General features: G+C 45.1%; 1 protein-coding gene across 1 annotated transcript in view; it reads left to right on the forward strand.

Annotated features, from left to right (window-relative positions):
- The first annotated feature begins 385 nt into the window (after positions 1 to 385).
- Positions 386 to 14,319, forward strand: part of LOC144766743 (glycine amidinotransferase, mitochondrial-like) — a 78,849-nt gene continuing 64,915 nt past the window's right edge. Inside the window, exon 1 of the mRNA XM_078650494.1 lies at positions 386 to 507. The gene's annotated coding sequence lies outside the window, so the exon portion shown is untranslated. The remainder of the gene's footprint in view (positions 508 to 14,319) is intronic.

The raw sequence follows: 14,319 nt of genomic DNA on the forward strand, positions 1-14,319 counted from the left end.
TCTGAACGAATTACAGGTCTACATTTTCCTCCTTGTTTTGAACATCAACTAAAGTCCTATGCATGTGCTTACTATGGACATTGTTTATGAAGGTATATATGCTATGGATGCAATGCATTAAGAAGGAGGCACAATATACTTAAAGTGCGTCCACAGCAGGGCAGGGCACAAGCCTAGTTGAACGATGTATTGCACTGGCATCAGAAGACTCCACCATATGCAGTATATTTTCGGATCATCGTTTGTGAATGATTATTAACCGTTATTGTTCTCTATGTCTGGTTTTCTTAGTTGAGTCAAGGATTTACAGGATGGGTGCAGCAAACTTTCCAGAGCACCCAAGAAGCATCCGCATCCCAGAGTCCTTGTGCTGCTGATGAGAAGGTCACAGACCCTATTCCAGAGGACTCTCCTGTCTGCTCATATAATGAATGGGACCCATTAGAGGAAGTCATTGTGGGAAGAGCTGAAAATGCCTGTGTGCCTCCTTTCTCACTGGAAGTTAAGGTAACAATCTGAACCAATGGATGTAAATAGGTTTGCCTTTATCAGTGAGTTGTTTATCCTTCAGCAGATATGATAAGCGTATGAAGTAAAGTTAGGGCATCATGTCGAGATGTACCTCTGTAAGAAAATGTCACATCCCCTTAACTCTACGCTCTCCACCATGTTACAAGGTTGTGAGAAGTCATGTGGTCCTCAGCCATCCTGATGGTGGAGCGTGCCGGAAATACCGTCAGCCAAACTGCCTGGCGAGAGCTGGCAGGTATGTCAGCAGTTTTGGCGATACCGTCCCTGAAGGCAGTGTTTGTCAGGTCATCTCAAATATTCATCGAGTGGGGCTTCAAATAAGCGACATCCATAGAAGCTAAAAAGCTTTCTTATTTTCACTCTGGCGGTGACTGCACTTGTTGCGGTGAGTCTCCCTACCTGGATGTATAAAATGGCTCTCCAAATCCTTCACTGCTGGGCCACACTGTAAAGCGTCTGACATTGAGTGACCCACTCAATGTCAGGCCCTTTTCAGTGCAGCACAGTAGTGCCGGATGGTGTAACTACAATGTATTAGTCTCCTTAATCCTATCGGGTGATGTAACATCTTTTTAGATGCGATTTGGCAGTTTAATTTTCTCAATTTATGAACATTAATCCTTAATTTAAGGTGTAAAATAATGTATCATCCATAGACATTGTTTATCTGTAGTAGGCACACATTGGCATCATCATACAACTTTGTGCCTTTCATTGGAATTTTAGATATTGCTCCTAAGAGGGACAATCTTTGTTGTCCTGAAGAAGTTGGTGCTATATTTCATTTCCACTGAAACTCGTCGACGCAATTACTGTACTAAATTTGTGGAAAAGACTCACATTAGATAAGGAGTTGGTTTCCACTATGTGCGTTTTCATCGATTCCCACAAATTAGTCCAAACCAATGACAAATGTTATTATATGTTTTCTCTCTTTCAATTATTGTGTCCATGTTTGTAGGATTGTCTGATTTCTAAGTTGTCATGAATTGTTTTTTGAGTTTATTGTATTCTATTTTTTGATACATTGATTGAATATATATATTTTTTTAATATTGAATTGTTTATGCAACCTCTTACTCAGTGAAGGTTGGGAATAGGAATGTGTTTTGTTAGGGTGTCTGGATGTTCAATTAATAATATAGTTGTTTCTAAAGGGAATTATTTTTTACTGGTAAGCAATTCTTCTCTGCCCTGCCCCACTCTACTCTGCTTCCCTCTACTTTGCACCACTTCTAAACTATGCCACTTCATTATACGCCACAGCATACCACTAAATTCAATGCCACTAGGCCCCACGCCACTATACTCCCAAACACTCTAAGCCAGTGCACTCTACACCAGTCCACTCTACTCTATGCCACTCAAGTGTATGCCACTCTACTCAACTCCACACTATGCCACTACAATACATAACACTCTCTGCCACTCCACACTGCAACACTCTATTCTGCTCTTTTGCCATTCCACTCTACAACACTGCACACAACTCTCCTCTATACCACTAACGTTTAGCCATGCTGAAAAGCAGCCACACTAGTGTACTACGTGGCTAAAACAGATTGGAAAATCCAATAGCTCTTGCATTGGCAAGACATATTGGATTTACCAGTGTGTGGTTTCCACCTATATCCACCACCAAGGCCTAACTATTAGCCTAATAAGTATGCAGTTTCGTCTTGGTACATTATTGATCTTACCAAGTAAAAAAGCATTGCATTTTGTCTAGCATTTTTTAGATCATTAAGTTTAGCACTACATTTTCAATCCACACACCCTCTCAGTCCAAACTCAAACCACAGATTTCCTTTTTCATTCTCTTTTCCTTATTTTCCTATTGCTGCTAAAGAATATATTCTTAACAGACAAGATTATCTTCCAGCTCTTATACTCCATTCATACAGCTTCCATAGGCAGTGTATTTCTTCCAGTATCCAGGCTTTCACCCTAGATGTCATAATTGACTAATTTTTCTCTATTCAATAGTCCTATGAGCTAGCCCAACCATGGAACATCTTCCTTAACACAGCACACAATCCACCTATTATATCCCCAAATGGAAAGAACACTCACCCAGTCCATTGTTTTGTCACCAAGAATTAAAAATGTCCTAGCTACTGTAACGGAACGTTTCAATTCTATTTAGGACTCAGATTATGCCTTCTTTCTTCACTTTATTTCGAATAGCAGCTCACTTTAACAGTTATAAAAACTATATTTCCCATGAACCCTTGGTAAAAGGTAGTTTAGGAAAAACATGGTAACAACATATCAGGACATTATACCACTGTCCAATCATGTTGTCATGGACCCAACATAGTCCTTTCTCACTGGCCCTTCACCCTCTTTCGTTGTGCGAAGTCAGCCGTCGCATCACCTTCATGCATCCTGTCTGTCTGCATCAGAACCTGCAAAGATAGAGAACATATTACCATCTGAACACAAATTACAAAACCTGCAACAGCTAGCAGTGAAAGTAGTGAGTGCGCAATAGAGCAAACTTGTCCCACCGAGCCCCTTATAGACAAGCAAGATTACTTACTTAAATATGGAGAGGGATGTCCTTCTTTGAAACCCTAGAGTGGTATAATCCTTGCCTTTAAGTCCATAATAGAATTGAAATGTTCCGTTAAGGTACCTAGGACTAGAGGTGAAGAATATGCCAGTTAACAGCTTGCTCATACAAGGTAAGCCATGCCCAGCACTGGCTTTAAATAGAACTTTTTAAATTTGGAGTCCAAAGACCAAACTGCCGCGTTGAGAATATCCTCCAAACAAGCACCCAAGCCAAATGCCATTGTCCCCCGGTGTCAAATGTGCCCCAAAGTACCAAAGGCTAATGCCTACCTCCTGCATCACCCTTCTGACCCACCTAGCAATGGCAGGAGATGAGACAACCTGAAAAGTCTTATGGAGTGCAATGAGTAGCTGGCTTTTTCTTGGGAGACAAAACACCTCGTCATTTCTTCATAAACCTTGAGGCATCTGACAAAACACAGTTTTGGAGAGTCTGAAAGTACTGGGAAGGAAGTAGCCCTAGTGTGACACTTTGTTCTTCAATTGAAAGTGAACTTCACTCCATCAGGAGTAAACATTCTGTTTGTGATGTGTAAAGCTTTGACATTGGAGACTTGCCAGCATATGAGACAAAGGCGCGTAGCCAGCTTAACCAATAACTCTTTCCTTGAGAGAAAACGGTTCGGCTGCCAGGACAGAAACAAGTTAAGCACTTGGTTAATGTCCCAAAATGTGGAGTAACAAGGCTTTGGAGGTAAAGAAAGCCAAATACCACATAATAACCTGCAAACCATTGGGTGTTCACCCACAATTGTGCTGTTAATTGGCATATGGCCAGAAGAGATGGCTGACAGAAATAGTTTATCGACCTGTAAGCTATCCCATTGGAAGCTAGTTGTGCCAGGAAATTCATACCATGCACTACATCTGTCACCCGAGGAGTAAGACCCCACCGCATACACCAATGGAACCATCTGCCCCAAACAGATCTGTACGTCTTGACAGTACTGTCTGCCCAAGCCATGGAAATGAAGATTTCAGCCTCCAGCGAAATGCCTTGGACCTCCCAATATCCTCTGAAATCCACCACGCCATAAGCCACAGTGATTTTGCTTGAACCAGAGGGTGTGGAGCCCTGTTAGGACTTAAGAGGATAGTCAGAAACTAGGGGAATAGGATTGGAGAATCCCAGGAAAGTTCCAAAAGAATTGGAGACCAGATTTGCGACCTCCTAGGCGGGGTGATCATGACTAAATCCGCCCACTGTTATCGACCCTGTGCTGTTCAACTGATTGCTGCGTAGGGAGGAAAGGCGTACCCCTTCTCTGAGCTCCAGTCCTGGAGGGAGGTATCCGTGGCCACTGCCGGAGGGTCTGCCTCTAGCTGAAGAAGCGGGGGAGTTGATAGTCCAGTGTAAAGGGAAACAAGTCCACAGAGGAAGGACCGCAGCGGTCATCAACATCACAAAGATGTTTGGGTCGAGCTTCCAGAGGCTAACATCTCTGAAATTGCGGGACTGAAAGTCCGCCTCCTGGGTCTCTCATCCTGGCAAGTATTCCACTGTGACCAAAACTTGGATGTCCATGCAGTACTGCCAGAAACTCGCAGCTAAGTCTAAAAGAGCTCTGGATCTGGTGCCTCCCAAGTGATTTATATATTGGACTGCCGAAATGTTGACCATCTTGAGAGGGACGCATGACGGAACCGAGTCTCTCGTTCAACAACAGACGGCAAAGTAGCCTGCCAGAAGTTCCAAACAATTGATATGCAACTTCTGTTCTTCAGGAGACCACAATCCTCCCTGAGAGAGGTTGCTGCACCTGGCTCCCCAGCCTGACCTACTGGTCAGATCCGGTGCCAAAATGAAAATTGCACAGCCGTTCCAGGCCTCCGTGTGGTACAACCACCAGTTGATCTCCTCTTGCGCTTTGCCGATCAGGGAAACCTTGTGTGAGTAGGGATACCCCTTGCAAAGGTAATATGCCTTGAGGCCCAATAGTGGAGCGGTCTTTGGACGATGGCCTAAATCAATGCAGATAGGAGGCCCACCGCCTGAGCAAATTGGCGGAGAGACACCTGTGTCTGGAATGGGTGCGTCTTAGCTTGTGCCGGATCTTTGCCATTTTCCTGGAAGGAAGCGTTATAGAGGAAGAGGGGGAGTCTATTACGAACCCCAAAAAGGTCACAGACTGAGAGGGCTTTAAAAGTGACTTTGAGAACGAAGCCTAAACTCTGAAGAAGGCAAACCGCCATTTAGAGGTAGGATGACAGCTGGAGAGGGCTAATACCCATTAGTAGCAGGTCATCCAGATACACAATCATTCGTATGCCACAAGCTCTCAGGAACTCCACCACTGGCTTGAGGACCTTGGTGATCACCAAGAGGCTTAGGACAGGCCAAATGGAAGATCTGTAAACTCGTAAGTCTGGTGGCACCAGATGTACTGGAGAAACCGCTGATGAGGCAAAAAAATCAGGATCACTATATAGGCATCTTTGAAGTCTAGACAGACCATTCAATCCAGAGGATGTAAGACATCTCTGAGGTGGTGAATACTCTCCATTTTGAAATGGCAGTTTAGCAGCCACTTGTTGAATTCGCTTAAATTTATATCCGACCTTAGGCCCCATCGGTCTTGTCGACCAAAAATATGATGCTGATGAACCTCCTGGGGTGTGGTGAGGAAATGGAGATGGCACCCTTGTTGAGGAGGGATGAAACTTCCTTGTCTACCAGGATGGCGTCTTTGAGGGAAAACTGAATGGGATGGAGCCTGGTCTGCTGGGTGGGGATCCCATGATGTTCTATGTGGAAGTCCTGCAATGTCTGAAGTACCCACGCATCTCGTGATGGGAAAATCCAAGACAGGAAAAAATTTGCCAGCCGCCCCCCTATTTTTAGTTGGGAAGAAGGGAGAACACTCACCTGGACTTGCGGAAGGCGCTACTACTCAGAAACCTATGCCCTTGCCACAACGTCCTCTAGTGGAGTGGAAATTCCTGAATCAGGACTAATCCTGATACTGGCCTGTCTAGAGCAGTGCCCCCTTTGGGAGTTCTGGTGTGACCGGCGACCAGTCAAGCGGTCCCTACCACGACCGGCCACATGAAAAACATGAGGGAACACCCTTTTAATGGTTGTTTGGGCCTAGTCAAGTGACGTGAAAGTATTGACAAATTTTCCTAATTCTTTCACGAAAGGCTCCCCAAAGAGACCCCCTGGTTCTATGGCACCAGCATCTGAATCCTCCAGGTCCCCCAATTTTGGGGTGACTTCAATGCGGAAGGAGCAGCAGCGCTCGGTGGACAGGGAGTATTTAGTGTTGCCCAAAAAAGTTAAGACTCTCTGGACCCACCCTGATGTGTCTGGAGAAATTATGGAGCTTGAATCCTTGTCCACATCAGCCATATCCGAGATTTTTGTCATGGGCCTAAGGCATCCAGGAGCCATAACCTGTCAATACCCTTCTTACGGTCCCTGATGAATTTATGCAAGAAAGTGGCCATGCGAGGGTCAATCTCAGGGGTAAGTGCCACCTTCCCCTTGAGGGAAGGGTAGGGACACTCCGCCTAGAGGCAATTACAGGCCTCCTCCTCCAGTGGCCTACGAATGCGACCCGCCACATAATTACCAACCTTGTCAGCTGGGGGCCATTTGGAGTAATGTGGGTGTATGAAATTATCAGGGTCAAGCATGTCTGATGCATTCTGGGTAGTCTGGGAAGGGTGAGATGGAAGCCATGGCATGGATGGGCCTGGCTCCTCATCTGCATCCCCTGCAGCATTTATATGTCATTACCAGTGGTGGAGTAGGGGAATTTCCTGCTGGCAGCACAGGTTGACTGTCTAGGAAAGCCTGTTTAAGCCTGGCAAAGGCATCTAAACCACCCAAATCGCACTACCATTTGGGTAGAGCCAGGCTGGTTCCCCATTCCCATTCCCATTATCCATTCGGGATAGAAGTGGGGGGCTTGGTGGATTTGGGCTTTAGCCTCTCAAAGGCTTGATCAATCTGGCAGGAGAGTCTAGCCTCTAACAGAGTCATGTCCTCTGCCACTGCGCGGTAGATTCAGGTGTCTACTGCCTCAGGAAAAGGGTCCTCCATGTCCTAGTAGTCCTCTTGATACTCCATGTTGTAAAAAGTGAATTGGAGGGTCCGGCACAAATTAGGGGTGTCTGGGTAACAACAAGGTTAAAGGTAAGGTAGGCAGTATATTTATTAGGGCTGGTTGTCAGCCTGTTCTTAGTGCGAGCATCTTACAATATTAGGATGGGTTTCTAGCCCCTAGGACACTCATGCTGGTGTATAACCAATTTTTATCAGAAAATTATCCCTGTCACCAGGGAGCCGGTCTGGGCAGTGTCTCCACAGGCCTCTAGACCTCAATAATACAGACCCAATTCAGGGTATATGAAAAACAATGGTACATCCTCTGCTGCCAACTCAAAACTGGGCAGCAGCGTGTTTATTGTCATTCAAATCGATCGGCTGCTAGGAGAGCTGCGCGATCACGTACAGACACAGCAGGGCGTCTTTCCTCAGAGGAGCATCTCATAGGGGAATACACAACCTGACAGGAATTCCCAGAGAGACTTTCTGAGGAATTCAAATCATTATTATTATTATTATTATTATTATTATTACAAGCTTGTACCGCGCTGGGAATCGACTCCCGAAGGAGTATCTCCGCGCCCCTGGCGTCATCTTTGAACAGAGCAGGCCCTACAGTGTAAATCATTGCGCTGCACTCCGCGTTGCCGCCCACGTCCCCTGGCGGTGGAAGATCAGCGCTGCAAGCCAAACACCAGCACAGCCTTGTAGGAGTGAGGAACGCTTTAGATAATATAGATGGAAAAGAGGCTATTGAGGGAACAATGGCGCAATAAGTAAATGACAGCGGCGCGAGCACTCGGTAATAAACAACGCGCCTCCTACAAACAGTGGCAGCAATAAGAACAAGACGCGTTGACATGCGCGAATCAAGGTAACAATTATTGGCACAATTTCCTGACAAGCACCAAAATATAAGCACAATCTCAATAAATTAAGCACCAACAGTAAGACAAACTGAAAGGTACTTATCTCGGCTGCATAGCAGCGAACACAGATGGCAAAGGGCCAGTGAGAGGGGACTATGGTGGGGCCATGAGCCCCCTGATTGGACATAGTTGTACTGTCCTAATTGGTTGTTACCATGTTGTTCCTAAACGACCTTTCCCAAGGGTTCATAGGAAATGTAGTTCTTGTTACCTTTAAAGTGAGCTGCTATTCCACATAAAGGAAAGAAAGAAGGCAATATTCCTCCCCTTCAATCCTGACATAAAATTGTGCAGCCTTCAATCCTTAGGCCTTGAGGCTCTCTCCTTGTAGTTCTGCACAGTTGCAGGAGCCATGTTTCCAGACGTTTCTGATATCACATGTTAGCTGCCCTACAAACTCTCTGTTGTCAACACTTTGTGACACAAAATCCCTTTTGTCCATCTCAAGCTTCTTTACTCAACAAGACCAGTCTTCATACCCCCCATCATTCCATGATACACTGCAACTTTAAAGGATAGAACATGGAGAATTCATGTTTGTAGAGACAGGCACACACAATCATTCTTCCCCTCCCAACTAGAATAGCGCCTACATCCTCGAGCCTCACATTTTTAGTAGAGTCCAAGATCCTCTGCTTCTCAAATCAGACAATCAGATTGTCTATAGATCTGATTCTCTCACTCTCTATGTTAAGTCTTAGCGAGAACAAGTACCTTCTTGTGTCTGCTTTATTGAAAAGCGTATATAGTGCCCAGATCAGACTAGGTAATGAGAGCCACCTCATTTTAAGCCTTATAACCCAGTCAGCTTTTTGTCGACTGCTGCAGGCATGCCTATCGTAGGGGCAGGAGGGCATGCCCGCCTCCGATTCTTGCAGTGGCGGCTGCTAATATTTGAAAATGGTGAGGCATAACAATTGTGGATGAGTTTAAAGTAGCAAGTGAGCAAAGGGAGTGAACCTGAGAGATTAAAGCAGGGTTTGCAGGCTACTTCCCCTGGGAGACCAAATGGGGCCAATTATGAACAGCTGGAGGCATTTCAGTTTGACGTATGCACTATTTAAGAGTGATATTGCAACACGCAAAACTTTTCATTCGTGGATTGCGCACTCACAAACACTGGCTACTCAGTTAAAAGCATGCATTAGACAAGAGTAATATTCAAAACACAAAAAACACAGAAACGCAAGATCTTTTAAATATAAAACTCCTAGTGAATGCAAGATACATTCATGAAATGTAAATGACAGGCACTAAAACGCTAAGGATTGCTTTAATGTTATTAGCATTCATTGTTTAGAAGTTCTTCAGTGTTGTTGCCAGGCAAGAGTTTACTGGCAAAAAACAGTGCATGATTTCTGAACATTGAATGTTTAAAACTTTAAGTATAAGGACATGAAGATAGTGCCCGAAAGGGACCCGTTTCCCTGTCAGTTTTGAATTGCTCACATTCCTGGGTGAAGCTCAAGACAGGAAAGCCTTGTCCTCCATCCAGTCCGTGCAGTCTTGGGCAGTCCAGTCCCAGCAGTAGTCAGTGGTTGCTGTACACCAGTCCAGTCCCAGCAGTAGTCAGTGGTTGCTGTACACCAGTCCAGTCCCAGCAGTAGTCAGTGGTTGCTGTACACCAGTCCAGTCCCAGCAGTAGTCAGTGGTTGCTGTACACCAGTCCAGTCCCAGCAGTAGTCAGTGGTTGCTGTACACCAGTCCAGTCCCAGCAGTAGTCAGTGGTTGCTGTACACCAGTCCAGTCCCAGCAGTAGTCAGTGGTTGCTGTACACCAGTCCAGTCCCAGCAGTAGTCAGTGGTTGCTGTACACCAGTCCAGTCCCAGCAGTAGTCAGTGGTTGCTGTACACCAGTCCAGTCCCAGCAGTAGTCAGTGGTTGCTGTACACCAGTCCAGTCCCAGCAGTAGTCAGTGGTTGCTGTACACCAGTCCAGTCCCAGCAGTAGTCAGTGGTTGCTGTACACCAGTCCAGTCCCAGCAGTAGTCAGTGGTTGCTGTACACCAGTCCAGTCCCAGCAGTAGTCAGTGGTTGCTGTACACCAGTCCAGTCCCAGCAGTTGTCAGTGGTTGCTGTACACCAGTCCAGTCCCAGCAGTAGTCAGTGGTTGCTGTACACCAGTCCAGTCCCAGCAGTAGTCAGTGGTTGCTGTACACCAGTCCAGTCCCAGCAGTAGTCAGTGGTTGCTGTACACCAGTCCAGTCCCAGCAGTAGTCAGTGGTTGCTGTACACCAGTCCAGTCCCAGCAGTAGTCAGTGGTTGCTGTACACCAGTCCAGTCCCAGCAGTAGTCAGTGGTTGCTGTACACCAGTCCAGTCCCAGCAGTAGTCAGTGGTTGCTGTACACCAGTCCAGTCCCAGCAGTAGTCAGTGGTTGCTGTACACCAGTCCAGTCCCAGCAGTAGTCAGTGGTTGCTGTACACCAGTCCAGTCCCAGCAGTAGTCAGTGGTTGCTGTACACCAGTCCAGTCCCAGCAGTAGTCAGTGGTTACTGTACACCAGTCCAGTCCCAGCAGTAGTCAGTGGTTTCTGTACACCAGTCCAGTCCCAGCAGTAGTCAGTGGTTGCTATACACCAGTCCAGTCCCCGCAGTAGTCAGTGGTTGCTGTACACCAGTCCAGTCCCAGCAGTAGTCAGTGGTTGCTGTACACCAGTCCAGTCCCAGCAGTAGTCAGTGGTTGCTGTACACCAGTCCAGTCCCAGCAGTAGTCAGTGGTTGCTGTACACCAGTCCAGTCCCAGCAGTAGTCAGTGGTTACTGTACACCAGTCCAGTCCCAGCAGTAGTCAGTGGTTGCTGTACACCAGTCCAGTCCCAGCAGTAGTCAGTGGTTGCTGTACACCAGTCCAGTCCCAGCAGTAGTCAGTGGTTGCTGTACACCAGTCCAGTCCCAGCAGTAGTCAGTGGTTGCTGTACACCAGTCCAGTCCCAGCAGTAGTCAGTGGTTGCTGTACACCAGTCCAGTCCCAGCAGTAGTCAGTGGTTGCTGTACACCAGTCCAGTTCAAGAGACGAAAGCACTCTCTAGCTGAAAGGCTCTGAACAGACCCATGAGGCACAGTGGAAGCATGCTCTATGTATCTGTTTACAGCTTTTGACAGAGTGACATCCTGTCACTCACAGACTGGTATGTCCCATTGCAATGACCGCCTCTGGTAGCCCCTCCATTTCTCAACTCCTCACAGGCTTGGGTGGGTGATGTCAATATTGTTTGATGACCACACTGAGTGACGACTTGGGAGCAGGGTGGGCTAGAGGCAGCTAAAGCAATAAAGGGACCGCCCCAGGAGGACAAGGCTGACACTTCAAAATCTGACACTTCTTAGTGTCATCAGTGGGTGGTCCACAAAGACCCTCAAGTAGTGATAGCCGGGGCTCGCTTACTAGTCACAATGACTGGGATATGTACAATTAGACATGTGTCTTGGAAAAACTGTCTGGCTTGTGTGACGGCATCCGTGTTAACATGCATCACATCAGGCAAACACAGGCACTGTTTTATTAAAGAAATATGGATGGGAATTAATTTTTGCAGTTACAATCCACATATCTGTCAAACATTGGGTGGGTGTGGCCCATTACCAGCAACTGCCCCAGGATTCTTGATTGAGTCACAACAGTTACATTTACAGGTAATGACTCTAAACGAAACTAAATTGCTAAAACCGTGATTAGCCTGAAAATCTGTCATGAATCCAGCCCTTCTGAATCTAAACCGGTCACTACTCTAATGGCTTCACATATAAAAGTCAGTTAGTTGCCCTCAAAATTTTAGAGTAGGAAAACAAACTACTCAAATAACGAAGTCAGATTGGAGGATGGGTACTTGGGCTAAGATTCACTTTTTCTAGAACAGTTTACCCTCAAACATTTATAAATTTAGCATTGCTAACCCCACCATTTACCTGGAATATTCATTTAGAACCATTACATGTCTAGAGCTTTTTTCTAGATGAACAGTGAAAAGCAGTCAAGAGATATTTATGGGAAAATGTTATTTCTACACGCTGTAGGTAATATAGGAAAGCCCGATTCACTTTTCGGGGTTTCTATAAATTCTGAGTTACAGCAATTTTTTAAATGCGACTTGCATTAAGCTTATTCTAATATCTTTTTTCAACAAATATATTCATTTTAAGGTACTTTATTTTTGCATTTATAACAGTGGCCGTCAACACTGTAACGGTAAACTAACATATAGAGGCAAAGAAAACAAAAAACAAGAGAACAGCCATAAGAAAAAAGTTGTAGGTAGATGAAACATGTGCATATACTGCAAATCAGTGACTCATGAAGATATCCCCAATACTATTTCGCATGTGTAAACTGGGGTAGTAATACAGTTTGCAAAAAATATCTAACTGCTTTTTACTGTATTTAATTTTTCACTTGAGATTCTAATTGTGTTAGGGATTTGCCTAGAATCATAGAAAATTGAACCAATGCCAGGACTCTAACCTGGTTCCCCATTTTTTAGAGTCAGCAGGTCTGGCCATAACACCCTATGCCCTCCCAAGTGTTATGGGGAATCCATGCATTCTAAGGAATAAAGTACTCCCTGATGTACATTATAAGGGTATTTTAAATCATCTCAGAGTTTCATGACCATATTAAGGAACCTGGGGGCATATTATCAAGGGGGTTTATCTCCGCTTTTCTGGCTTTAAAAGCCAAGAAAGCGGAGATAAAATTATCTCCCTATTACCTAGCTGTCGCTAACACCAGTTAGCGACAGCTAGTAGGAGATAGCGACCATCTTGGGCCCCGCTTTGCATAGTGGAGAAGTGTGGCTCAGGGGTTAGAGGCAGCAGACCCGGAAGCTGAGATCGGTCCTAGACCAGGGTTCAATTCCCCGCCTCGGCGGGTCTTGGGCTAAAAATTCCACGGACTCGATAATTCTCGCCCCGGTGCCTCCTCGACTCACGGGTTCACACTCTGCGACTCTGGGCAATAGCTTGCTTAATATCCACAACGGCCCCTCGCGGCGGGATGCCTGACTTTCACCTTGTGGATACCCTGCTATCTCACAGGGGAATACCAGGACGGGTTCCCTAAGCAAGCGCCGGGAAACCCACTGCGGGTAGCTGTGCGCTATATAAGCTCAACTACATTTACATGTCGGAGATATTTATCACTAATGACATGCAAAGTGGGCATCTCCTATTACCAACTTTTGGAGATATTCGCGCTAAGCGCGAATATCTCCAAAAACTAACACCTGCCCTGAGCAGTTCTTAGCCATGTTATCCAATGGGAGGTGGATAACATGGCTAAGAGCATTAGCTCGGTAATGCATGAATATCGCAGACTTTTCAGCGATATTCATGCATTGCGGCCGTTTTTTATCGCATTTGCGATAAACCTTGATAATAGCAAGGTTTATCTGCGATAATTTCTGACGATGCTTAGCGTTAAAAAATTCGTTGCTAAGCATCGTTAGCGATAAATATCGCTTAACGTTGGTAATATGCCCCCTGGGCTTTTGCCTTGTTTCACTGTTAGGTCATACAGCAGGGGATGCTTTATCCCATAAAAATTGACCCCTCGGGTTGGTGGTGAGTTTATAATATACAGAGCAGAAAGCTGGATGGTTTGTAAATGTCACCAGAACCTTGAGATAGCAATATAAGAATGTTTCAAAAAAGTTACCTGACATATATGTTGTGTATTACATGTTATAGTGCACTTAGTATAAATGATTTTCTTAAACAGGGTAAGATTGTTTGAAGGCAGCTAGTAAAATACTAAACTATATTGATTGTCTGTAGTCAAAAGAAGAGGGAATATTTAATAATGTAGCTAAGAATAATACATGGTTCCAATGTTTGCTTTCTTAAAATTCTGACTATATGAATCAGAGATTATTGAGCCCTCTGTCAGCATTCTAGAACTAACAAAGCCTTGATTGCTTTCACTGTGTTTTGCTTTCAATAATAGCATTAATAGACTATTGATTAAATAATATGCTGTGGTTGTGCTGAGAGATTCTTTAGACTACTTCTGCAGTATTCAACTAACAATGGCCCCTCATTGTAGATAGGATTTTCAGATTTTGCTTACCTTTCTCAATAGCCTGCCAACTAAACAATAAACATTTACTAAATTCAGAGGTGTTTGAAATTTCTCCTGGGACGTTCATTTAACAATGAGCAATGATTTCAGTTTAAATTATCTGGTTTTGCTTCAGCTTTCATGAAGAGTTTACAAATTAAACAATGGGCAATAGCCCATTT

This window comes from Lissotriton helveticus, chromosome 1_1 (genome assembly GCF_964261635.1).
Source record: "Lissotriton helveticus chromosome 1_1, aLisHel1.1, whole genome shotgun sequence".
NCBI classification, from domain to species: domain Eukaryota; kingdom Metazoa; phylum Chordata; class Amphibia; order Caudata; family Salamandridae; genus Lissotriton; species Lissotriton helveticus.